The sequence below is a fragment of the Delphinus delphis genome, chromosome 1, assembly GCF_949987515.2.
Source record: "Delphinus delphis chromosome 1, mDelDel1.2, whole genome shotgun sequence".
NCBI classification, from domain to species: Eukaryota; Metazoa; Chordata; class Mammalia; order Artiodactyla; family Delphinidae; genus Delphinus; species Delphinus delphis.
Genome location: NC_082683.1, coordinates 65,182,232 through 65,209,368, shown reverse-complemented (window position 1 = coordinate 65,209,368; position 27,137 = coordinate 65,182,232). Strand labels below are relative to the sequence as shown.

Sequence of the window (27,137 nt, the reverse complement as noted above, 5' to 3'; positions counted from 1 at the left end):
ATACACAGACACACACACAGCCTCATTCTGCATTTTTTTTCAAGCACAAATTATCTTGGAGACTTACTTGATTGACATAGGTGTGAAATAATTTTCTTGTCCAAATCAGGGACAGATATGTCAAATCTTCTCAGATTCTCTTAGCAGCAGGCTTTCATTTGCTGGCTTGTGTAGAGTCTTTTAAAGTTTTCTTTGTGGAGGAAATACCGTATTTGAAAATGTACCAGCATTTTCATATTACTATTTTATTACTAGAAGCAATTTATATGATTTTAGAATTAGGAGGTTCCTTAGAGATAATCTAGTCCAGTAATATCATTTCTTAGTTATTATTTTTTATGGTAACAAAATTAACTTGTATTTACATAATGCTTTTTTTGAAATGTATTTGAAATAAAAGATTGTAAGTAAGAACCTTTAAATAAAGAATAATTTTTAATTTTCTTTCCTCATAAAAAAGAGAGGGGGAATTTAGTCCCCTGAATGTTTTAGCAACTTTTTGATTCTAAGACCTTATTTTTATCCCCTTTTGGATGTTTCTTATCATAATTTATAGATCTTGGCTAGAATATTTTTGTTTCAGTTTATAAGGACTTTTAAATAAATTATCCTATGTGCTATTAGATAATTTCATAGTTAATTTAATTAATTAGATATTTAATAATTATCTAATTATTAGATAATAATTCCCTTCTTCTGTTTATATTAAAGCCTTTTCTAATTTATTTTTATGCCCAGCAAATAGCAGTTACTCAGTAAATATTTGTTGACTATGAATAAAAATATAATTTATTATATTTATACCATATGTTATTTATTCAGTTTTCAAATTTATCTAGCTGGTAAATTTAACACATCCATGTGACTTAATATTATTTCATAATATATCATATCATTTATTCTATAAGTGGATTTTCCTGAAAATCTGATCAATTAATATAGGAAGAAAAGAATATATATCTCGGAAAAATTGAGATTTATCTTTACTCTTTAAAACAAAAGATTTTATGATTCTTAAGGGCAGAGACTATGCCATATGTTTGTTTTATGGTTTTCCATGTCCAACAAGTTAAAGAGTAGATTGCTACTAAAGTCTTAGAGTTTTTAAAAAAGGATTTGTATTAGACTTAAACTCTTGATGTTTTAGGACTAGGAGGGATTTTAGAGATGATCCAATCTAATCTTTTCATTTTTCAGACAAGGAAAGGGAAACACGAGAGATTGTTGCCATTAACATAGTATATGTACATATATAGGGACCAGTAATAATAGCCAACATGTATTCAATGGTTGGGCTACTGGGTGTGATTCTAAACGCTTTTCATGTATTACCTTGTTAATCCTGATATCTCCCTTCTGAGCTATGTATTAATTTTATCCCCATTTTGTCCATGAGAAAAAGAAGACCAGACAGGTTAAAATAACTCCTCATCCACACAAAGCTAGTAGGTGGTAAAGTTGGGATTTGGATCCACATATTTAACCTCTCTAAGCTCTCACTCTTAACTCATAAGCTATGTTGCCTCTCTGATTAGAGCCAAGATGTTCTGAGCCCTGATTCCTAATCCTCTGTTTCCATATGTCTACTCTGAAAAGCTTAGAGATGGCTGAGTGTTCTAAGTGAGAAATAGATATTAGGGTGACAATGAAGATAGTAATGAAGTGAAGCTGGTGAGATGAGAATAGGATTCAGGGGATATCTTAGGAGAAGAAATGGTATTGTGGAACTCTGGATGGACAAGTAATCCTAAAATATTATTGGAAGAAAATAGATCTTTCTGAGTAGCCCATGAAATGATGTTTGTTCAGAGGAGTTTAAACTAATCAGAGGTGGTCCTTCCCAAAGGAGTAGCAAAGCAAGAGGTAATTTCAGAGCTCATCTACAGAAATCTCTATTAGACCTTCCTCTTTGTGGCTTTCCCTCTTCTGAAATAAGTTTGCTATTGTGATGGTTATTTGTCTTTTGAAAGGATCCCTCAAATGACACTGGAAGGACACCTAGACAGAGGACATAAAGTCCACTTTCTTCTTTTGGCTTCTTGCTGAGGTGTGAATCTTTATGAGGCGTAAAATCCTCGTTATTGATGTTATTTTGCCTTATGAGGACTTCTTTCATAAATGACACAGAGGACAAATAGGAAAGGACACAGAACTCAGTCTCCTTATTTAGTTTCCTGCTGATGTGTGAATAATTCAGGGGTGATGCACAGCGTTTTTATTTTATGCCATTTGGCATTTCATGCACGCAGGTGAATTGCTGGACATCTCTTACCAGAAGTCTTAGTAGGACCATCTTATCAGAGTGGGACTTCGGAAGAATTCAGAATTATCTGAAAATTCCAGTTACTAAGGGGTGTTTTACAAGCCAAGGAGCAGTTATATTGTTTACCACAAGGTTAGTGCAAAGCAGAAGTTTCTGAAGTTTTTTAAAAAAAGGAAACCCAGAAAGATCATGGATTAAACGTGTATTTAAATAAGAGAAATGCAGGGTATAACATTGTACTGATTGTGGCTCTCTCATATTGACATTTTGAAAATGTCCTTGAGCCACGTAATCCTAGGTCCCAGGAAGCAAACGTACATGAACTTGGCCTGCCAAATGGCAATAACAAAATAAAACATTCTAGTCGAATGTTGTACATAAATGTCTTACTATCAAGATTAGCCAATGGCCTATATCTTAATTTTATGAATGGCAGTAACTCCAGTTTACTAATTATCAATCCAGGAAGTGTTAAGACTGTTAGTATTTAGGCATCTATTTGCAAAGATTAGAATTATAAGATTGAAAATAATGTGTTCTTATAAGTGAATGTAAATATACATAAAGATAATTATCCTGGGGCATGTTTAATTTAGCACTGTTAAATGAATTCTTTAATAATAAAGCACAAAATGAATCTAGTAGGCCTAGGTTGGACAAATTTACCATCGACAACAAGTGCCTAGGAAATGGTGGAAAATGGAGAATATATGATAATGAAATTTAAAAAATGTTATTAGTGGCTTTGCCTTTTCTAGTCATCAGATTGTTGCCATTTTCCTCCCTCTGGATTTTAGAATAAAATCTGCTATTGACAGTGAACTGATTTAATGAAGGAGTGTTAAATATTCAGTGAAGCAGCAAATCTGTTCATGTTTTTATTAGCATATAGTTTTGAAGAAACAAAGCAAGTCCAAGGAAAGACTTAGAGTCTAAGGTATAGACGTTAAAACAAAGTCATGTCTATATGTCATGTATATACTGAATCAGGATGAAAATATTTGGCCTCTCTGATTTTCTGTGACAGAACCACATTGCAGAGCCATAGAGCTTGTATTTAAAAGACTGGTTACATTACTTAGTACAAAATATTCCGCTGACAGCTGGGCTAGACATATTGCCATTGGACAAAGTCTAAAAAACCTACTGCCTTCCAGAGGAAAAGATCTCCTTATTAAAAAGGAAGGTAATTTATAAAACTATGGGAGGCACATAAGAAAAAAATAAGGCTAGGACCAAGAGAAAGAGCTTATAAAATAAGATGTTGATTATGTGCTAGAATCAGAGAAGCTGAATACAATGGCGAAAGTCATCTGTAAAATTATCGTCTTTTGAAAGTAAACATAGAGATGTTTCTAAACCAAGGCAGAGAGGATAATGAAACATCTCTGAGTGAATGGATTCTAATTGAGGCATATAGGTAAGTCTTTTTAGCAAACAACAGCACAAAACAAGCCTTCCCCAGTCAATAAATAAGCAAAACCCCGTTCTCCTTTCTACCTTACCCAAAACTGTCTGACACAGTCTAAATCCATGTCATCCATTTAGGAATTTTGCTTTGGAAGTCAGCCAGTGAAACTGAATTGTATCTTTAGATATTATCTTTTCCTCTTTGGAAAACTACCAATACATTTTTATTTTATGGCTGTTTGTTTTAATTGTTTTTCGAATTCTTTTCAAAAAATTTTAATTTAATTTTTTATTGAAGTACAGTTGATTTACAATGTTGTGTTAAATTCTGCTGTACAGTAAAGTGATTTAGTTATAGATATTTGTATACGTATATGTGTGTGTGTGTGTGTGTATATATATATATATATATATATATATATGCATTCTTTTTTAAAATATCCTTTCCATTGTGGTTTATCACAGAATATTGAATATGGTTCCCTGTGCTATACAGTAGGACCTTGTGTATTAATTTTTAACCAGTATTAAACAGTTTTATCTACTTCGTGGCTTTTGAGCGTCCCTGAAGAAGTTTTTGAAGGGTATGCAAAGTGTTGCTCCCCTTTGGAACTTCCCTGTAGGCCCTGGAGATGTTGGGAAATGCTTGTGAGTAATTTTCATGCAAAAAAAAGGACACCCAGCAGAATTCACTAGACTGTAATTCAGTCAGGAAGATCTGGTGGCATTCTAAAACTGGAAGGTACAGTTTGAATGCTTTATAAATAACACCACATTGCCAACATTGAATTACAGCTAGTTATTTTACTCGAGGACTAGGAATACTAGGAACATAAAACAATTTTATAGCCAGTTACCTTTGAGGTTGAGGGAGATGACAATTCATCACACCAGAGGTCTTTAGTGCATGGCACAAAGAAAGATTATAAGGCTTGCCACTTGTTAGTCTATGAGGAGAAGTATTTGAATATAGAGGACACAGTGGTCTGTGAAGCATTACAGGACTTGTGATATGAGGACGGGATTGCAATGCTTTTGAGGACACCCAGGTTGCCAGGGACATGAAACGTAGTCCTCATACATACCACATTTATACTTGAATGGGAAAAATTCTATCGAGACTAACCTTTCAGCAAGGGAATATTATCTAGACAGAACACAGTCTTTTCGACAGATGAAAAACTTACACTTCATGAGCCTAGCTAGAAGTGAGTTGAATGTTATCGTAAGATAACACATGGTCTGGGGGCACCCTGGGGTGCTGATATCTCTCATCCCAGCACAGGCTCAAAAACCCTTAGCCTGCTTGATAATTGTCAGAGATATTTTAATTTGAGCCATGACCAATTACTTATGTAAAAATATACTGTAAAGATGGTAGCTGGAGAGCAAGAACACGAAAATGTATATTGTTTTCAGACTTGTGGAGATTAATGAACCCTCAAAAATGTTATTAACTCTGCAGAATGAGTGCCAAGTCTAAACAACTCTGCATTTAAAAATGCCTTGGCTTTCTTCTCAGAAGAATGAATGAAGTTGATACACATGACTGGGTCAGAAATGTGCTACAGACAGGTGCTCTGCATGCTTCTCCCTGCATGGTTCACCCTAAAGATACCTTAATTTTGCCATGAAGACTTTTTATTCTAGTTCTGCTCCTTTGTCTTGTTTGAGAGCTCTGTTCCCAGAGGCATAGGAGCAGGAAGAATAAATGCCCAGCGAGCCTCATTATTCATTTCCCTTTGGCATCATGTTGTTTCACTATTTTTTTAAACTCAGGGATAGTCGTTCTGCTCATTATCCCAAAGAGCCAGAGCCCTACTAGAATATGGTGTCTAATCTTTCCCAATCCTGCTTTGTGGGTATGTGAAGAACCTGAGTGGACTTACCAGGACACGCCACAAAAAAGATTCAGGGCTGGAAACTAAGAATGATTAGGAAATGGCACTACAAATACAAAACAGGGAAGAAAAGGCTTAGTGACTCCTTGGCTGTGGTTCTTAGGACTGTGCAGAATTTATGGACAGAGGGTGTTAACTAGCTTTTTTGGATCTTTCCTGAGGATAGAATAAGAGTAAATGGACTTAAGCAATGACTCGAAGGGTTTAGAGACTGAGCTGAGCAGAAACTGCCAGTCTAAGACAGTAAGCACAAGAAAATTAATAAGACATAGAGGGTACTGGAACAAACTAGAAAAGAAATCAAACCAAACCAACCGAACAAAGAAACAGAAGACCAGTATCTGAAAGAGAGGCATTAGCTATGTCTGCAGTCTCTCAAGAGGACGACTGATTGAGGGATTATGCTCTCCTGGCCGTCGGTGGGAGACAAAGGATTTGGTGAGAATGATTCTGAGAGCTGCCTATGCCATTCCTCGAGCCCTTCCTTTTGCCCTTTATTCGTGTGTGTGTATATGTGCATGTAGTAGCTGGAGAGAGGGGTCTGAAACAACATTCGCTCGTTGAAAGGAAGGCCTCAAATAGAACAACATTCCATATCTCAGAAAGATTTCTATCCTGGGGATCCCCTTTAAGGCAGGGATTCAAGCAATGATGAGAAAGGTGCCCTAGACTTGCCCTGTAATGAGATGTTACAAGCCATTAATTTTATGAAACTCCAAAGAAACCCCAGCGAGGCCATAAAAAAAGGAAAAAAATAGATCTAGGAATCACTGAGAAAATACTAGCTTTCCAGGTTCAGTGAATGCATTTGAGCCTTTTTTTTGTGCCCTTTTTCCGTTGTATTTGAAGCTATGGTGCTTAATTAGTTGTTGGTGCTTTTCCCCTGAAGCCCTTGTAGAATGCTTTAGTTCTAGGGTTTTCAAGGAATTAGAGAGCTGGAAAGCCCTGAAAGGTGGGAGGTCAAAGCAAAAGCAGTCACTCAGAAGCTCTCCATCTCTGTGAAGATCAAGTTCACACTCCTCAGTTTACAAGAGGCCGCAGGATTACATCCCTTACTCACCCTCCAGCCTCATGTCTCCACCTGGCTTCCTTATTTCTCTCGGTTCTTTTTTTTTTTTAACATCTTTTTTGGAGTATAATTGCTTTAAAATGGTGTGTTTGTTTCTGCTTTATAACAAAGTGAATCAGTTATACATATACATGTCCCCATACCTCTTCCCTTTTTGCATCTCCCTCCCTCCCACACTCCCTATCCCACCAATCTAGGTGGTCACAAAGCACCGAGCTGATCACCCTGTGCTATGCGGCTGCTTTCCACTAGCTATCTAGTTTACGTTCGGTAGTATATATATGTCCATGCCACTCTCTCACTTTGTCCCAGCTTACCCTTCCCCCTCCCCGTATCCTCAAGTCCATTCTCTAGTAGGTTTGCATCTTTATTCCCGTCTTGCCCCTAGGTTCTTCATGACCATTTTTTTTTTTTTAGATTCCATATATATGTGTTAGCATACGGTATTTGTTTTTCTCTTTCTGACTTCACTCTGTATGACAGTCTCTAGGTCCATCCACCTCACTACAAATAACTCAGTTTCGTTCTTTTCATGGCTGAGCAATATTCCATTGTATACATGTGCCACATCTTCTTTATCCATTCATCTGTTGATGGACACTTCGGTTGCTTCCATGTCCTGGCTATTGTAAATAGAGCTGCAATGAACATTTTGGTACATGACTCTTTTTGAATTATGGTTTTCTCAGGGTATATGCCCAGTAGTGGGATTACTGGGTCGTATGGTAGTTCTATTTTTAGTTTTTTAAGGAATGTCCATACTGTTCTCCATAGTGGCTGTATCAATTTACATTCCCACCAACAGTGCAAGAGGGCTCTCTTTTCTCCACACCCTCTCCAGCATTTATTGTTTGTAGATTTTTTGATGATGGCCATTCTGACCAGTATGAGATGATATCTCATTGTAGTTTTATTTATTTTTATTTATTTATTTATTTTGTGTTACAGGGGCCTCTCACTGCTGTGGCCTCTCCCGTTGCGGAGCACAGGCTCTGGATGCGCAGGCCCAGCAGCCATAGGCTCACAGGCCCAGCCACTTCGCGGCATGTGGGATCTTCCCGGACTGGGGCGCGAACCCATGTCCCCTGCATCGGCAGGCATACTCTCAACCACTGCGCCACCAGGGAAGCCCTCATTGTAGTTTTGATTTGCATTTCTCTAATGATTAATGATGTTGAGCATTCTTTCATGTGTCTGTTGGCCATCTGTATATCTTCTTTGGAGAAATGTCTGTTTAGGTCTTCTGCCCACTTTTGGATTGGGTTGTTTGCTTTTTTAATATTGAGCTGCATGAGCTGCTTGTATATTTTGGAGATTAATCCTTTGTCAGTTGTTTCATTTGCAAATATTTTCTCCCATTCTGAGGGTTGTCTTTTCGTCTTGTTTATGGTTTCCTTTTCTGTGCAAAAGCTTTTAAGTTTCATTAGGTCCCATTTGTTTATTTCTGTTTTTATTTTCATTTCCCTAGGAGGTGGGTCAAAAAGGATCTTGCTGTGATTTATGTCATAGAATGTTCTGCCTATGTTTTCCTCTAAGAGTTTGATGGTGTCTGGCCTTACATTTAGGTCTTTAATCCATTTTGAGTTTATTTTTGAGTATGGTGTTAGGGAGTGTTCTAATTTCATTCTTTTACATGTAGCTGTCTGTTTTCCCAGCACCAGTTATTGAAGAGGCTGTCTTTTCTCCACTGTATATTCTTGCCTCCTTTATCAAAGATAAGGTGGGTTTATCTCTGGGCTTGCTATCCTGTTCCATTAACCTATATTTCTGTTTCTGTGACAGCACCATACTGTCTTGATTACTATAGCTATGTAGTATAGTCTGAAGTCAGGGAGCCTGCTTCCTCCAGCTCCGTTTTTCTTTCTCAAGATTGCTTTGGCTATTTGGGGCCTTTTGTGTTTCCATACAAATTGTGAAATTTTTTATTCTAGTTCTGTGAAAAATGCCAGTGGTAGTTTGATAGGGATTGCATTAAATCTGTAGATTGCTTTGGGTAGTAGAGTCATTTTCACAATGTTGATTCTTCCAATCCAAGAACATGGTATATCTCTCCATCTATTTGTATCATCTTTAATTTCTTTCATCAGTGTCTTATAATTTTCTGCATACAAGTCTTTTGTCTCCTTAGGTAGGTTTATTCCTAGATATTTTATTCTTTTTGTTGCAGTGGTAAATGGGAGTGTTTCCTTAATTTCACTTTCAGATTTTTCATCATTAGTGTATAGGAATGCAAGAGATTTCTGTGCATTAATTTTGTATCTTGCTACTTTACCAAATTCATTGATTATCTCTAGTAGTTTTCTGGTAGCATCTTTAGGATTCTCTATGTATAGTATCATGTCATCTGCAAACAGTGACAGCTTTACTTCTTCTTTTCAGATTTGGATTCCTTTTATTTCCTTTTCTTCTCTGATTCCTGTGGCTAAAACTTCCAAAACTATGTTGAATAATAGTGGTGAGAGTGGGCAACCTTGTCTTGTTCCTGATCTTAGTGGAAATGCTTTCAGTTTTTCAACCATTGAGGACGATGTTGGCTGTGGGTTTGTCATACATGACCTTTATTATGTTGAGGAAAGTTCCCTCTATGCCTACTTTCTGGAGGGTTTTTAAGATAAATGGGTGTTGAATTTTTTCGAAAGCTTTCTCTGCATCTATTGAGATGATCATATGGTTTTTCTCCTTCAGTTTGTTGATACGGTGTATCACGTTGAGTGATTTGCGTATATTGAAGAAGTCTTGCGTTCCTGGGATAAACCCCACTTGATCATAGTGTATGATCCTTTTAATGTGTTGTTGGATTCTGTTAGCTAGTATTTTATTGAGGATTTTTGCATCTATGTTCATTAGTGGTATTGGCCTGTAGTTTTCTTTCTTTGTGACATCCTTGTCTGGTTTTGGTATCAGAGTGATGCTGGCCTCGTAGAATGAGTTTGGGAGTGTTCCTCCCTCTGCTATATTTTGGAAGTGTTTGAGAAGGGTAGGTGTTAGCTCTTCTCTAAATGTTTGATAGAAATCGCCTGTGAAGCCATCTGGTTCTGGGCTTTTGTTTTTTGGAAGATTTTTAATCACAGTTTCAATTTCAGTGCTTGTGATTGGTCTGTTCATATTTTCTATTTCTTCCTGTTTCAGTCTCGGAAGGTTGTGCATTTTTAAGAATTTGTCCATTTTTTCCAAGTTGTCCATTTCATTGGCATATAGTTGCTTATAGTAATCTCTCATGATCCTTTGTATTTCTTCAGTGTCAGTTGTTACTTCTCCTTTACTTTTCTAATTCTGTTGATTTGAGTCTTCTCCCTTTTTTTCTTGATAAGTTTGGCTAATGGTTTATCAAGTTTGTTTATCTTATCAAAGAACCTGCTTTTAGTTTTATTGATCTTTGCTATCATTTCCTTCATTTCTTTTTCATTTATTTCTCATCTGATCTTTATTTCTTTCCTTCTGCTAACTGTGGGGTTTTCTTGTTCTTCTTTCTCTAATTCGTTTAGGTGTAAGGGTAGGTTGTTTATTTGAGATGTTTCTTGTTTCTTAATGTAGGATTGTATTGCTGTAAATTTCCCTCTTAGAACTGCTTTTGCTTCATCCCCTAGGTTTTGGGTCATCGTGTTTTCATTGTCATTTGTTTCTAGGTATTTTTTGATTTGCTCTTTGATTTCTTCAGTGATCTCTTGGTTATTAAGTAGTGTGTTGTTTAGCCTCCATGTGTTTGTATTTCTTACAGATATTTTCCTGTAATTGATATCTAGTCTTATAGCATTGTGGTCAGAAATGACACTTGATACGATTTCAGTTTTCTTAAATTTACCAAGGCTTGATTTGTGACCAAAGATATGATCTATCCTGGAGAATGTTCCATGAGCACTTGAGAAGAATGTGTATTCTGTTGTTTTTGGATGGAATGTCCTATAAATATCAATTAAGTCCATCTTGTTTAATGTATCTTTTAAAACTTGTGTTTCCTTATTGATTTTCATTTTGGATGATCTGTCCATTGGTGAAAGTGAGGTGTTAACGTCATATACCATTATTGGGTTACTGTTGATTTCCCTTTTTATGGCTGTTCGTATTTGCCTTATATATTGAGGTGCTCCTATGTTGGGCGCATAAATATTTACAATTGTTATATCTTCTTCCTGTATTGATCCCTTGATCATTATGTAGTGTCCTTCTTTGTCTCTTGTAATAGTCTTTGTTTTAAAGTCTATTTTGTCTGATATGAGAATTGCTACTCCAGCTTTCTTTTTATTTCCATTTGCATGGAATATCTTTTTCCGTCCCCTCACTTTCAGTCTGTATGTTTCCCTAAGTCTGAAGTGGGTCTCTTGTAGACAGCATACATACACGTCTTATTTTTGTATCCATTCAGCCAATCTTGTGTCTTTTGTTTGGAGCATTTAATCCATTTACATTTAAGATAATTATCAATATGTATGTTCCTATTACCATTTTCTTAATTGTTTTGCATTTATTATTGTAGGTCTTTTCCTTCTCTTGTGTTTCCTGCCTAGAGAAGTTCCTTTAGCATTTATTGTAAAGCTGGTTTGGTGGTGCTGAATTCTCTTAGCTTGTGCTTGTCTGTAAAGGTCTTAATTTCTCCATCAAATCTGAATGGGATCCTTGCTGGGTAGAGTAATCTTGTTTGTCTGTTTTTCTCCTTCATCACTTTAAATATGTCCTGCCACTCCCTTCTGGCTTGCAGAGTTTCTGCTGAAAGATCAGCTGTTAACCTTATGGGGATTCCCTTATGTGTTATTTGTTGTTTTTGTCTTGCAGCTTTTAATATCTGTTGTTTGTTTTTAATTTTTGATAGTTTGATTAATATGTTTCTTGGCGTGTTTCTCCTTGGATTTATCCTGTATGGGACTCTCTGTGCTTCCTGGACTTAACTATTTCCTTTCCCATACTAGGGAAGTTTTCAAGTATAATCTCTTCAAATATTTTCTCAGTCCCTTTCTTTTTCTCTTCTTCTTCTGAGACCCCTATAATTCAAATGTTGGTATGTTTAATGTTGTCCCAGAGGTCTCTGAGACTGTCCTCAATTCTTTTCATTCTTTTATCTTTATTCTGCTCTGCAGTAGTTATTTCCACTATTCTATCTTCCAGGTCACTTATCTGTTCTTCTGCCTCAGTTTTTCTGCTATTGATCCCTTCTAGAGAATTTTTAATTCATTTATTGTGTTGTTCATCACTGTTTGTTTACTCTTTAATTCTTCTAGGTCCTTGTTAAACGTTTCTTGTATTTTCTCCATTCTATTTCCTAGATTTTGGATCATCTTTACGATCATTATTCTGAATTGTTTTTCAGGTAGAATGTTTATTTCCTCTTCATTTGTAGGTCTGGTGGGTTTTTGCCTTGCTCCTTCATCTGCTGTGTGTTTCTCTGTCTTCTCATTTTGCTTAACTTACTGTGTTTGGTGTTTCCTTTTCTCAGGCTGCAGGTTCGTAGTTCGCATTGTTTTTGGTGTCTGTCCCCAGCGGGTAAGGTTGGTTCAGTGGGTTGTGTAGGCTTCCTGGTGGAGGGGACTAGTGCCTGTGTTTTAGTGGATGAGGCTGGATCTTATCTTTCTGGTGGGCAGGTCCACATCTGGTGGTGTGTTTTGGGGTGTCTGTGGCCTTATTATGATTTTAGGCAGCCTCTCTGCTAATGGATGGGGTTGTGTTTCCATCTTGCTAGTTGTTTGGCATAGGGTGTCCAGCACTGTAGCTTGCTGGTCGTTGAGTGGAGCTGGGTCTTGGCGTTGAGATGGAGATCTCTGGGAGATTTTCGCCATTTGATATTATGAGGAGCTGGGAGGTCTGTTGTTAACCATGTCCAGAATTTAGCTCTCCCACCTCAAAGGCACAGCCCTGATGCCTGGCTGGAGCACTAAGAGCCTGTCCTCCACATGGCTCAGAATAAAAGGGAGGAAAAAATGAAAGAAAGAAAGAAGAAGATGAAGTAAATAAAATAAAGTAAAATAAAATAAAGTTAATAAAATAAAGAATAATTAAGAAAAAGAATTTTTAAGTAATAAAGTAAAAAACAACAACAAAAAAAGGACAGACAGAACCCTAGGACAAATGGTAAAAGCACAGCTATACAGACAAAATCACACACAGAAGCATACAGATACACACTCACAAAAAGAGAAAAAGAGAAAAAAAATATGTATATCGTTGCTCCCAAAGTCCACCTCCTCAATTTGGGATGATTGTCTATTTAGGTGTTCCACAGATGCAGGGTACATCAAGTTGATTGTGGAGATTTAATCCGCTGCTCCTGAGGCTGCTGGGAGAGATTTCCCTTTCTCTTTGTTCGCACAGTTCTCGGGGTTCAGCTTTGGACTTGGCCCCACCTCTGTGTGTAGGTCGCCCGAGGGCGTCTGTTCTTTGCTCAGACAGGATGGGGTTAAAGGAGCAGCTGATTTGGGGGCTCTGGCTCACTCAGGCCGGGGGGAGGTAGGGGTAAGGAGTGCGGGGCGAGCCTGTGGCGGCAGAGGCCAGCGTGACATTGCATCAACCTGAGGCGCGCCATGCGTTCTCCTGGGGAAATTGTCCCTGGATCCCGGGACCCTGGCAGTGGCGGACTGCACAGTCTCCCGGGAAGGGGGGTGTGGATAGTGACCTGTGCTCGCACACAGGCTTCTTGGTGGCTGCAGCAGCAGCCTTAGCGTCTCATGCCCGTCTCTGGGGTCCGCGCTGATAGCCGTGGCTCGTGCCCATGTCTGGAGCTCATTTAAGCGGAGCTCTGAATCCCCTCTCCTCGCGCACCAGGAAACAAAGAGGCAAGAAAAAGTCTCTTGCCTCTTCAGCAAGTCAAGACTTTCTCCCGGACTCCCTACCGGCTAGCCGTGACGCACTGGCCCCTTTCAGGGTGTGTTCACACCGCCAACCTCAGTCCTCTCCCTGGGATCCGACCTCCGAAGCCCTAGCCTCAGCTCTCAGCCGCGGCCCGCCCCGGCGAGTGAGCAGAGAAGCCTCTCAGGCTGGTGAGTGCCGGTCGGCACCGATCCTCTGTGCGGGAGTCTCTCTGCTTTGCTCTCCGCACCCCTGTTGCTGCGCTCTCCTCCACGGCTCCGAATCTCCCCGCCTCCTAGTGTGTGGAAAACTTTCCTCCTTCACAGCTCCCTCCCACTGGTGCAGGTCCCGTCCCTATTCTTTCGTCTCTGTTTGTTCTTTTTTCTTTTGCCCTACCCGGGTACATGGGGAGTTTCTTGCCTTTTGGGAGGTCTGAGGTCTTCTGCCAGCGGTCAGTAGGTGTTCTGTAGGAGTTGTTCCACGTGTAGATGTATTTCTGGTGTATTTGTGGGGAGGAAGGTGATCTCTGCGTCTTACTCTTCTGCCATGTTGAAGCTCCTCTCTTCTCTCGGTTCTTTGACATGCCATGTTTCTCCCACCCCTGGCCTTGGAACATTCTGTTTCCTCTGCTTCAAACTCCTTTCACCAGGCTAATACCTACCCATGGAATAGGTTTAGTTTGGGCTTTACTTTTTCCAGGAAGCTGATCGCAATCACACACCCTCCCCAACATGTCTGGGTGACGGCCCCACCTATGTGTTTCCACCACACCTCTCCTATTTTGGCAGTCATCACACTATATAATAATTTAGATGCCGACTTACTTGGCCGTAGTTGTTCGCAGTAGGCTATAAATTCTATTTCATGTTTCAGAAGACTTCTTAAACAACATGAACTAGCTTTTGCAGAAGGACTACCTCAAACTTGGAGGCCTAATTTTAGCTGCGGTAGTGGGTGAGGAACATTTATTAGGGGGCAAAACTCTACAACATTTGCTTTCTCTTGTGTGCCCATTCTCTTCCATCTTTGGGTATTAAAAAAAAATGTTGTTGTAAAGTATAGCCCTGGGATTTTTGAAAAAGAAAGATTTTGTTTCACCCGTGGACCTCATTCAGTTTTCTTTAGAAGTCTTGTCCTGAGGATTGATTTGTAAGCTTGGTTATTATCAAAAGCCCTTATCTTTCCAGGGTCATTCCTTAGTTGCTCTTGCAGAAACACCTAAACTGTGGGAACCCCTTTAACGTGATGAGAAATTATGTGGTGGTGATAAATACCTGCCTCTAAAGAACGTTTTTGGTGCTTAGGAAATATGCAAGTCATCCTTGAAGGCCCCCTCCCTTTGAACTGCGATGTTTCATTGTGATAGGCCGGATACACTGACTACTTTTTATTTGTCTCATAACCAGGACATGTTACCCCAATGGCATAACATTTTTATTCCATTATAGTCCATAACATTTGTTAGTTTTTTCACTAAGTTACACACATATTGGTTTCAGAATAATATCACAAAAAGAAAATGGAAAAATATTATGCTTTCAGTTGGGAATGGTAATAAAATCTACTTTTGAATTACATAAATGGAATTATTGTCTTAAATGGCACATGGTGTTACAGGGTAATGCCTATTATGTTGCGATATACCTTACACAAGTATTTTCAACATTCTGTCATCAGTCACTCAGTCTTCAGCTGTGCTGTCCAAGACAGAAGCTCCTAGCCATGTGTGGCTACTGAGCACCTCAAATGTGGTGAATCTGAATTGAGATGAGCTCTAAATGTAAAACACAGGGTAGACTTCAAAGACTTAGTAAATAAAGACTTAAAAGTGTTTCATTAGTAATTTTAATATTGATTACAGCTTGAAATTGATGATATTTGGGACATACCGGGTTAAATTAAAGATATTAAAATCAATTTCATCTGCTTCTTTTTACTTTTTTAATGCAGTTACTAGAAAACTTAAAATTACATACATGGCTTACATGTGTGCCTTGCATTACATTTCAATTGGACAGGGCTGATCTAGAATTTCCTTTTGCTAGAAAAGGAGGTATTTAGTCAGTGTAGCAAGTAATACTTGGTGACTGGTTGACTTGTAGCAGTGGGATCCTTAAAAGGCAATTAAGTATACTTAATGTCTTAGGGGTAAACCACTCATAATAATATTAATAATAACTACCCTAGTGAGCTAATAACATTATTTACCTTTTTGGATTTTTAAAGGATTCAATAAAATAATATGTGTGAAGGAGCTTACCTAAATAGTATTGTCTCATGGATAGAAGGGTGCAGGTGCAAACTGTTAGAGATGAAAACTATCAGGGAACAATTTAAAAAGTGTTTTCAAACATGATATATAGTAGTGATGTACTCTACTCTCTGCGAATTCAATTAAAGCATCAGAGAATGGACTTCTTTTGGTTTATGTGCAGACTTGTTATACCAGCAGCATTTTTCATGTAGCTATATAATCTGTGTAACTGTGTTTCTAAATGGTACGTGATACTGTATTTAATCAATATATCAGCCTTTATGTAATCATTCCCTTATTCTTGGACATTGGGCTGTTTCTAGTTTTTTTCTCTATTATTGATGTTGTATTGATAAATATCTGTAAAACTTTTCCCATATTTTACGTAATTTTCTAAGGATGTCAGATTGATTTTAAAGGAGATAATGAGGTATGTAGGGATGGAAAAACCATTCAAATTCCTGGCTGATACTGAACGAGTTATCCAACTGAGAGAGCTGAATACAAGCTGTTTCTTCACCTGTCTTACATTTCTAGGGTAGGAAAGTGGAATGGGTCAAAGATTTACTAAATGTTGACATGAGGTTGCTCCTATTGTAAGAACATTGGCCATAAAAGAAAAAACTAATAAAACTAACAGATTTTGGATATTTCAATTTCAGTATCTAGACCTTGTTATAACTGAAATCTTGAATGCAGAGTTTTAGCCCCATTGAAAAATTTTGTGTAAAGCAGTCCAAAGGACTCTGAGTGCCCTGCAACTGTATAAAGACTCAGATAATTGACCAATGTCACATGTGAATTAGCTTAAATCTGCACGTTGCGTTTGGGGAGAGACCACTATTTGTATTTCAGACCTTTCAGTTCCATAAAAAAAAGTCTTGAAAGAAAGGTTTCATTTTGCCCACGACTGTGTGTTTGTAAAAGTTTTATTTTCAGAGCAGATGTTTAAAGCCCCAAAGGCTGCGTTTACATTTTGTGAATATATTTATTGTCTTAATCACATAGAGCTTCTGTTACTGGTCGTAGGTTAGAAATTGCAACTCATTCCAAATAAAGTTGGGCGGAAATAGGAAGGCAACTGCAAATTAAGGCAGAGCACTTTAATAATGATCTCTTTTAAAATGCGGCTTCTCATTATCATAACGTTACAAACCCTGTTTGTAGCTAGCATTCCAGAGTTTAACAGCAAATGTTCAGAGCTGCTGCTGCAGTGCTCATTCAAATGGAGAGAAGAGCTCAGAGATTTTATATTTGGTGAGGCCGATTTGTATAGTTTATGTTCTGTGCATATAGAGCTGTTAATTTTAATACAGCTGCCCTTACTCTCAAGAACACCTGCTACCTGAACAATCCAATTATAAAATCAACTCTCCCAAGAATTATTTCGTACTTATATGTCTTGGATTTAAGAGGAATGCTTGAGCACTACTTATGTATAAGAAGAATGTTTTAAAGTTACAATTACTGTGATATTGGGTGAACATTTAAAAGGTTCTAGGCACCTTAAAGACCATGACTGTTGCCCCTGCATTGTGCATTGAAAGCTCTAATGATGGTGCGGTGATATTCTGGAATAAAAACAACAACAATAATAATAGTAATGGAAAGGTATTTCATTTATAATCAAAGCACCTGGGCTATGTTACTTCCGTGCTGGCTGCTATGTCACTTGGGCAAGTCACATACCTTCTGAAAACTGCTGAATTTCCTGGTTGAGAAAGTGAGTGCAGAGTGGATGGTCCTTACAATTCTTGGGTCTTGATTTGCATGATTTGTTCACCTTTCCTTATCCTTGGGTCAAATAAAATGAAACTTTTATTTAAGTGAAACCCCCAGGGGACTATCCTTTGCCAATATCTCCTCTCACTTTGTAAGCTCATGCATTCCCACAGCTTCACCTATTCAGATGGCATCTAATTTTCTGTCTTTCTCTTGGACCTCTTTCCTGAGCTCTAAACCTACATTATTTTCAACTGGAAATTTCTACTTGGAAATTTCACAGGTATCTTCAAGCTCATTATGTTCAATACCAAACTCATCATTTCCACCAGCCCTTTGCTTTTTCTCATTAATTCCACATATATTTTTTGAGTGCATACTTTGTGAAGGCATTGGCCTAGGCACTGGAAATGCAATGGTAAATAACATAGTCCCTTTCTTCACTATGATTACAGACTAATATAAGTAAATATAATTTAAACAAGTTCAACATGTAATAGGCATTTCCTTCCTTAATTTTTGGAAAACTAGTTGTCATCCTTGATTTCTTTTCCCTCATATTCGCATATTTCTAATCAATAAACTCTTCTTATTTCACCTCCCCATCTGTTAAGTTTATTTCCATCTCTCTATTAATCTATAATGTAACTACCTTAGTTCAAGCCCTCAGAACCTCTTTATTGGACTACTGCGATAGCTTTCTTATTGTTCTCCCTTAAATCCATTATCAATGCTATTATCAGAGTGATCAGCCTATAATTGTATGTTTCTCCCAGATCAAAACTCTTCAGTAGTTCTGTGTCACCTATAGCATAAAACTTAAGGTTCTTAGCAGGGCATTAATTCCTCTTTCTTTTCCCTCCAGTCTCAAGGCTAAACGTTTGTTTCATGGTTTGTACCCCAGAACTGAACTACTTATGTTTGCTTGGCATCCTACACAACATGACATTTATCACCCCAAGCCTGCACTTATTTTTTCTTCTGCCAGAAATACTTTTTCTAACTCCTATGGCACCATCCTTTGTTTATCTCTTTCCCTTTTTTTTTTTTTTTTTTTTTGCGGTACGCAGGCCTCTCTCTGTTGTGGCCTCTCCCGTTGCAGAGCACAGGCTCCGGACGCATAGGCTCAGCGGCCATGGCTCATGGGCCCAGCCGCTCCGCGGCATGTGGGATCTTCCCAGACCGGGACACGAACCCGTGTCCCCTACATGGGCAGGCAGACTCTCAACCATTGCGCCACCAGGGAAGCCCTCTTTCCCATTTTTTAAGACTTGGCTAAGGTGAGTATTTTCTTAACTCTCCTAGGGTGATTTAAGTACCCTTCTCTATGATTTCACTTATCACATAATGTTGAAATTCCCTGTTTATGTGTTGGGTTTCATTCACTAGATTATAAACTTATTGAGAGTAGGGACTATATCTTAGTCTTTGTATTCTCAGTGCTCAGTACATGGTAGGTGCTCAATAAATGTTTGTTGAATTGAATCAAAGGATATGGTCCCTGATTCTTCTCCAACTTCATTTCGTGCCGTTTTCTTCCCATTCTGTTGTTCCATCTCACTGAACTTAAAGTTCTTTGAATATTCCGTGGTCTAGTCTCCAGGCTGTTTATAGGAATGTTGCTGTTCCGTTCCTGGGAATCCTTTTCCTCCTGCTTCTCTGTGTGGTTTGTAACTATTTGTTCTGTAAGTCTGACAGTATGACTTGGGCATCTCCTGCTCTAGGAAGCCCCCATTCCTCCTCCTTGACCTTCCCATTTTATGACAGATTAGAAGGTCTACTTTTGTTTTCCTAAAGCATCCTCGGCTATCACAGTACTGTTTGTACTGATTGTCCTTTTGGGTTTACTTGTCTTTCTTCCCCACTAGACTGAGACCTCTGGTATCTCTCACCATGCCTAGCATTTGGTGGGTACTTAATAAAGCTTTCTTTACAAACACTTTTTTTCCTTCTTACATGAAAAGGAGAAGAGAGAATTAACATTTTGAGAACCTAATATGTGCCTGTCACGATGCCAGGTGTTTATACAGTTTTTGGAGAAAAGCAATTGGAGGCAAGAGCCTTGGCAAACAGGCAGCATTCGCAGTTCCATAATCTTAGACCTGTGCTTATTCATAGGCTTGAGGATCTATGTTGATTCCCCCATGTGTGCTCTAAAAGGTGGTTTCTCTCATAAGAAAATGTGTGGGCCTATTGGTGAAGCCACAGATAATTAGTGTATTTTGTGATATTCTCTGCTTTGTTGGGGAGAAATTCTCTTTTAATAGCCTGTAGGGTGCTTCTTAATCTAGGACGAGCATTCTCCTGGGGTATGAAGCCACAGAATAAACAGACACATCTTCCACATGTTAACATTTACTCATAGCTACAGACACTTCTACTTAAAGATGGTGGAGTAAAGCCATTTGAATGCTACTTTCCTCCCTGAAACTCATAAAAACAATAAAACAAACTAACCCTCCCCTAAATCCCCAAAGAATAAAAATCAGGGAAGAAAATACTATGTTCAAGTGAAAATAAGGAAGATAAACTATTATGAAGAATATCAGCCAAATGTAGTGAAATTTAGATCAAATATCAGAAAAATAGGGTCAAATATGTGGGACTTCAGAGTTCTTGTTAATGATTCCTAAGAGCAATGGGAAACAATTGAAAGATTTTAATCATAGTTATGACATGATTAAATTTGCATTTTAAAATGATCCCTTTGACTGTAATGAAGACAGTTGATTTGGGAGCAAAGGCTAGTGTGAATGCAGGGAGACCAGTTAAGAGGCTATTGCAGTAAAACAGGTGAGATGTGATGGTATCTTAGACAAGGGCTGTGGCAGTAAAGATGGAGATAAATGGGCAAAAGGGTGTTTTTGTGAAATATATAGGAGGCAAACAGACTTAATTTGGTGATAGATTGCATTTTGGGGCGTGCAAGGCAGAAACCACTCATTGTTCCCTGTATCCATTTTCCCTTCATTCCTTCTAGAGATGGTACCACCTATCCCACCCTGAGTTTGAGCCATACACATGACAACCCAGCTAGAGTCTTTGTCAGGCTCTCTTTCAGTTACATGTGACCATGGACTCAATTTGGGCCAACAACCAAGTCCCTTCCTAAAAGTCAAGGCTGCTTGCCCTGGACTCTAAGCCCTGTTCATGGGCTGGAACATGGATGTGGTGCTGATGATCCAGTTTCCATCCATGGAGACTTGAGCATCAACTTAAGGGCTGGCAGAAGAAACCTAGGTTCTTGAATGACCTTGAGGAGCAGAGCCTCCCCACTGGCTTTATTCTACTCACTTTTGCATTTTTATGCATTATGAAGATCATTTCCTATCTTTGTTGAGCCACTGTGTTTTTGGATGGATTTGTTTCAGCAATTTAGCTTAATTATTCCAGGTGATGAGAGGGGACTGAATTGGATGAATGGTGATGTTGTTCACTGAGATGAGAAACATTTATTATCTCTTTCAGCTTTGAATCATTTACATATTTGATTAAATATTATTGTTATATCTTAACTTGAATAATTGTTAAAAATGTTTCAGAACTATTTACCTCTCCCTGAGTTATCACAGATTTATTCTTTTTATGAGATTAAACTTTGCCAGTTATAATTTTATCTAATTGTGCTATCACCCAGCTCATATTTCTGAAACTATTAAGGTATAATGAAAAGCAAAACTGACTTGCTGAACCCTAGGTATATTTACTTCCATAGCCTTGAGCTGACTTATCCATCTGCTTAGACAACAAAGAACAAACAGATAAAGAGGAGGAGAGAAAAGAAAGAAAATGAGGTTAACTTAGAATGAGTTTAGGGACTTCCCTAGTGGCGCAGTGGATAAGACTCCAAGCTCCCAATGCAGGGGTCTGGGGTTCAATCCCTGGTCAGAGAAATAGATCCCACATGCATGCCACAACCAGAGTTCATATGCCACAACTAAGGAGCCCGCCTGCCGCAACTAAGACCTGGAGCAACCAAATAAATAAATATATTTTTTAAAAAGATATCTTTAAAAAAACCCCAAAAGAATGAGTTTATTTTTTAGTTTACCTATGAGGGTCTCTAGAAATCATCACTTTCATTTTTAAGAAGGGTTTATATGCTCTGCACTTAATAATCCACTTAATAATTTTGATTGGAATATAAACTATACTCAAAACTCAGAAACCATCCTCTTTCCTTTTGAAAATCAGGGCAGCCACCCACATGCAGATTTTAGCATCTCTTATTTTCTATGCTGCCTAAAAGATAACTAAAAAATATTTCTGTCAATACACTTCCTATATTATTTATACAGAGACATAATTATTTTCAAAGTAGTAGAAGCTAAAACTAGGTAAAAAAGTGGTTTATTGCTATGAGAATTATTCCTACCTTACAAAATCTATATTAAACTCCCTTGGAATTTTATGAACTTTTCCTATAAACTCAAAAAAATAGAAATCAATGAAGGATCTCAATAATTTCTGTAATAATATTGATAAAAAGAATATTTTACAGCTCCTATTTCAACAATTCTACTCCTTCATGCTTATCCATAGAGAATTCTTTGGAAGTATATTAGGACATATCTTTTCCTACTTAACAGATGAGGCAATGGAATTAAGCAACAGAAGCTTTTCTAGGTTTATATACTAATCAGGGACTAAATAAACTGTCTACTCTGAATGTTTTAATTTCTAGTCCAGGGTACCTTTCACAGAACTATGCTTTCTTATGGTAAATGGAAAGTTCATTATCAAATAAGGTAGTACTATAATCTATTTGAAATGATGGCAATGAATGAGCTAATTGCATCTAAATGGTGATTTCTGTAGGTACTTTACTTCCAAATCTTTCAGTGAGTGTTATTTTACACATTGGAAAGTCAATTTAAGAAATGATTATTCTTCTACTAGGAAGCAAGCTGACCTTAGAGTGTGCAACAATCCATAAATCCATAAACTTGATGCAAACAAACTTACTTAAAAGATAGATTTACCAATTAGAAAGAAAATTTAATTGTGATTTCCAAAGCTATTTGAAATGAGCTTGAACTTATTCAACCAACAAAAATTTTTTGCTGGCCACTATTCACAGTTAACAATGGCGAACAAGGCAGTTTCTGCCTTCAGAGAACTTTAGTTCTAGTGGGAGAGACACACAAAAAGTATATAAAACAGAATGTCATTCATGCAATCTAGAAAAAATAAAGGAGATTATAGAGATGAAGAGGGTAGGGCTCTTTTGGATAAAAATACCAGCTTCACGAGGTGATATTTAACTGGGACTCTAATGAAAAGAATGAATAACCTAAAAATTTCAGAGGCACCACTGAAAGTCAATGCAAAGACCCTGAAGTAGAGATGAGCTTGACACCTGCTAGAAATGCTAAGAGTTCTGATGCGGCTGAAGCAAAGTTAGAGGTGGGGGGAGTGATGGAGAGATGTAGTTAAGGAGCTAGCCAAGGCCAGATCATGTAGGGCCAGATAAACAGAGTGAGGACTCTGGATTTTGTACTGAATGCAATAGATAACATGGGAAGATTTAAGCATGAGGGTATGTGATCTGAATTATGCTTTGACTATTTTTTAAAATTTTTATTGGAGTATAGGTGATTTACAATATGTTAGTTTCTGCTGTACAGCAAAGTGAATCAGTTATACATATACATATATCCACTCTTTTTTAGATTCTTTTCCCATGTAGGTCATTACAGAGTACTGAGTTCCCTGTGCTACACAGTACGTCATTTTTAGTTATCTATTTTATATACAGTAGTGTGTATATGTCAATCCCAATCTCCCAATTTATCCCTCCCCCATTGTAACCATAAGTTTTTATATCTGTGACTCTTTCTGTTTTGTAAATAAGTTCATTTGTACCATTTTTTTTAGATTCCACACATAAGCAATATCACATGATATTTGTCTTTCTCTTTCTGACTTACTTCACTCAGTATGACAATCTATAGGTCCATCCATGTTGCTGCAAACGGCATTACTTCATTCTTTTTTATGGTTGAGTATTCCATTGTCCACATGCACCACATCTCCTTTATCCATTCTTCTGTTGATAGACATTTGGATTGATTTATGCTTTTAAAAGATCACTCTGGCTGCATGTGGAGAATGGACTGGGGGTGGGAGTGGAGCTACTTTGGAGGCAGGGAAGCTATTGGAATGATGTGGAGAAGAAATGATAGTGCCTTACAGAAGGGTAGTAGTGGTGAGAAGGATTAGATTTGGGATTTGAGAAGGATTATATTTTATAGGTAGAACTATAAGTTGCTGATGGATTGGGTGTGAGGTAGGAGAAGAAGATAAATCAAGGAAAAAACTAGGTTTCTGCTCTGGGCAACTGGATGAGTAGTTGATGCCATCTACTGAGCTGTAGAAGACTGAGTAGAAAGAGGAATGGGCAGAAAAATAAAAACTTTGTTTTGGACATGTTGAACATGCCTTTTGGACATCCAAGTGTAAACATCACATGAGCAGTTGGATATACAAGTCTGGAGCTCCTGGAAGAGGTTAGGAGCTGCAGATAGCAATTTGTGAGTCTTTAGCATGTGGATGATATTTAAAGCCATGGGACTAGGGGAGCTCACATAGAAACATAGTGGAGAGAATGTATCTGAGGACTGAGCTCAGGCACTCCGATATTTAGAGGTCAGGAAGAGGATAAAAATCTAGCAAAGGGGAATGATAAGGAATGCTCAGTGAGGTAGGAGAAAATCAATAGAATGTGCATCAAGGAGGAGGATGTCCCATTACATTTCCTTGTTCAGTTTGCTCTCCTTCTCGTAAAGTTAATTTCTCATCTTCTCTCTTCTCAAAACTCCAGTGCTCCCTGCTTCACTCCACCTCAACCACTATCAGCATAACTGTGCTGCATATTTCACAGAGAAAATAGAACTACTCAGAAGAGAACTTCATCATCTTTCTGTCAACGGATATATTAACTGTATCTACTCTGCCTTCCCATCTATTAAAACAAGTGAACTTTCTCTGCTGTATTGTAAGATAGACCCCTCCACTTATGTGCTGGATCAGATTTCCTTTTTCCTATCCAAGGACTCTGCTCTTGTAATTATCCTCTTTTTCTCTCTTGCATCATCAGTCATTCCCATGTTGCTTGTATCATTTCTACTAGTATAAGAGCATGCTGTATTTTCTCCCATATTAAAAAATAAAACCAAAAAGTTGAATTCTTTCTTATTCCCATGTCCCCTTCTGCCTTTAACCCTTTCAGTTCTTCTCTTTATAGTAAAACTCTAGGTAAGATGTCTGCATTTGCTATTTCCATGTCCTCACCTCCTTTTCTCTCTCTCTTAAAAATATCTTTATAATGTAATATTTGATATATACAAAAGATTGTTTTAACATATGTAAGATATAAATCATTATATGAACAACTGAGCAACTATAACCCAATTTAAGAACTAAAATGGAGGGGGTGGAGTCAAGATGGCAGAGTAGGAGGGTGCGGGACTCACATCTCCACACAACTAGGGCACCTACCAGGCACCAGTGGGAGACCACGGACACCTAAGGGGATGGGAGGAACCCCCAGCGACCGGTTGTTTCAATTATATTTTTATTTTTCCTAATATATTTTTTATCCTTCTAATTTTATTTTATTTTGTATTCTTTGTTATTGTACTGCCCCATTTTTTCTTTTATTTTGCCATGCCACACAGCTTGTGGGATCTTGGTTCCCAGGCTGGGGGTCAGGCCTGAGCTCTTCTGGTCGCAGCGCTGAGTCCAAACTGCTGGACTAACAGAGAACCTCAGACCCCAGGGAATATTAATTGGAGTGAGATCTCCTAGAGGTCCTCATCTCAGCACCAGGACCTGGCTCTACCCAACTGCCTGCAAACTCCAGTGCTGTCTGCCTCAAAAAAATATGTTACAGACGAAGGAGCAAGGTAAAAACCTACAAGACCAAATAAATGAAGACAAAATAGTTAACCTACCTGAAAAAGAATTCAGAGTAATGGTAGTAAAGATGAGCCAAAATCTCAGAAACAGAATGGAGAAAATACAACAAATGTTTAACAAGGAGCTAGAAGAACTAAAGAGCAAACAAACAGTGATGAGCAACACAATAACTGAAATTAAAAATACTCTAGAAGGAATCAATAGCAGAATAACGGATAAGTGAGCTGGAAGATAAAATGGTGGAAATAACTGCTGGGGAGCAGAATAAAGAAAAAAGAATGAAAACAATTGAGGACAGACTCAGAGACATCTGGGACACCACGAAATGCACAAACGTTCGAATTATAAGGGTCCCAGAAGAACAAGAGAAAGAGAAAGTGTCTGAGAAAATATTTGAAGAGATTATACTTGAAAACTTCACTAACATGGGAAGGGAAACAGCCACTTAAGCCCAGGAAGCACAGAGAGTCCCATACAGGATAAACCCCAGGAGAAAGACAACAAGACACATATTGATCAAACTAACAAAAATTAAATTCAAAGAAAAAATATTAAAATCAGCAAGGGAAAAGCAAAAAATAACATACAGGGGAATCCCCATACAGGCCAGAAGGGAGAGGCAGGATATATTTAAAGTGATGAAAGGGGAAAACCTACAAGCAAGATTACTCTACCCAGCAAGGATCTCTTTCAAATTTGACAGAGAAATCAAAAGCTTTACAGACAAGCAAAAGCTATGAAAATTCAGCAACACCAAACCAGCTTTACAACAAATGCTAAAGGAACTTCTCTAAGTGGGAAACACAAGAGAAGAAAAAGATCCATAAAAACAAACCTAAATCAAGAAAATGGTAACAGGAATGTACATGTTAATAATCACCTTGAATGTAAATGGATTAAATCCTCCAACCAAAAGACACAGACTGGCTGAATGGATACAAAAAATAAGACCCTTATATATGCTGTCTACAAGAAACCCACTTCAGACCTAGGGACACATACAGATGTAAAGTGAGGGGATGGAAAAAGATATTCCATGCAAATGGAAATCCCAAGAAAGCTGGAGTAGCAATACTCATATCAGATAAAATAGACTTTAAAATAAAGACTGTTACAGAGATAAGGAGGGACACTACATGATGATCAAGGGATCAATCCAAGAAGAAAACATAACAATTATAAATAGATATGCACCCAACATAGGAGCACCTCAATACATAAGGCAAATGCTAACAGCCATAAAAGGGGAAATCAACAATAAAACAATAATAGTGGGGGACTTTAACACCCCATTCACACCAATAGACAGATCATCCAGACAGAAAATAAGGAAACAGAAGCTCTGAATGACACAACAGACCAGATAGACTTAATAGATATTTTTATGAAATTCCACGCAAAAGCGGAAGAATACACTTTCTTCTCAAGTGCACACAGAATGTTCTCCAGAATAGATCACATCTTGGGTCACAAATCAAGCCTTGGAAAATTTAAGAAAATTGAATTCGTATCAAGCATCTTTTCCAACCACAATGCTATGAGATTAGAAATCAATTAGAGGAAAAAAATTGTAAAAAACACAAACACCTGGAGGCTAAACAGTGCTCTGCTAAGTAACCAAGAGATCACTGAAGAAATCAAAGAAGGAATAAAAAAATAACTAGAAACAAATGACAATGAAAACACAACGACCAAAACCTATGGGACACAGCAAAAGCAATTCTAAGAGGGAAGTTTATAACAATTCAAGCTCAACTCAAGAAACAAGAAAAATCTCAAACAATCTAACCTTACACCTAAAGCAACTAGAAAAAGAAGAACAAA

At 37.8% G+C, this 27,137-nt stretch overlaps 1 protein-coding gene across 2 annotated transcripts in view; it reads left to right on the top strand.

The window, feature by feature from the left end:
- The window catches only part of SLC44A5 (solute carrier family 44 member 5), a 379,083-nt gene that overhangs the window by 108,426 nt on the left and 243,520 nt on the right, over positions 1–27,137 (top strand). The window lies entirely within an intron of this gene.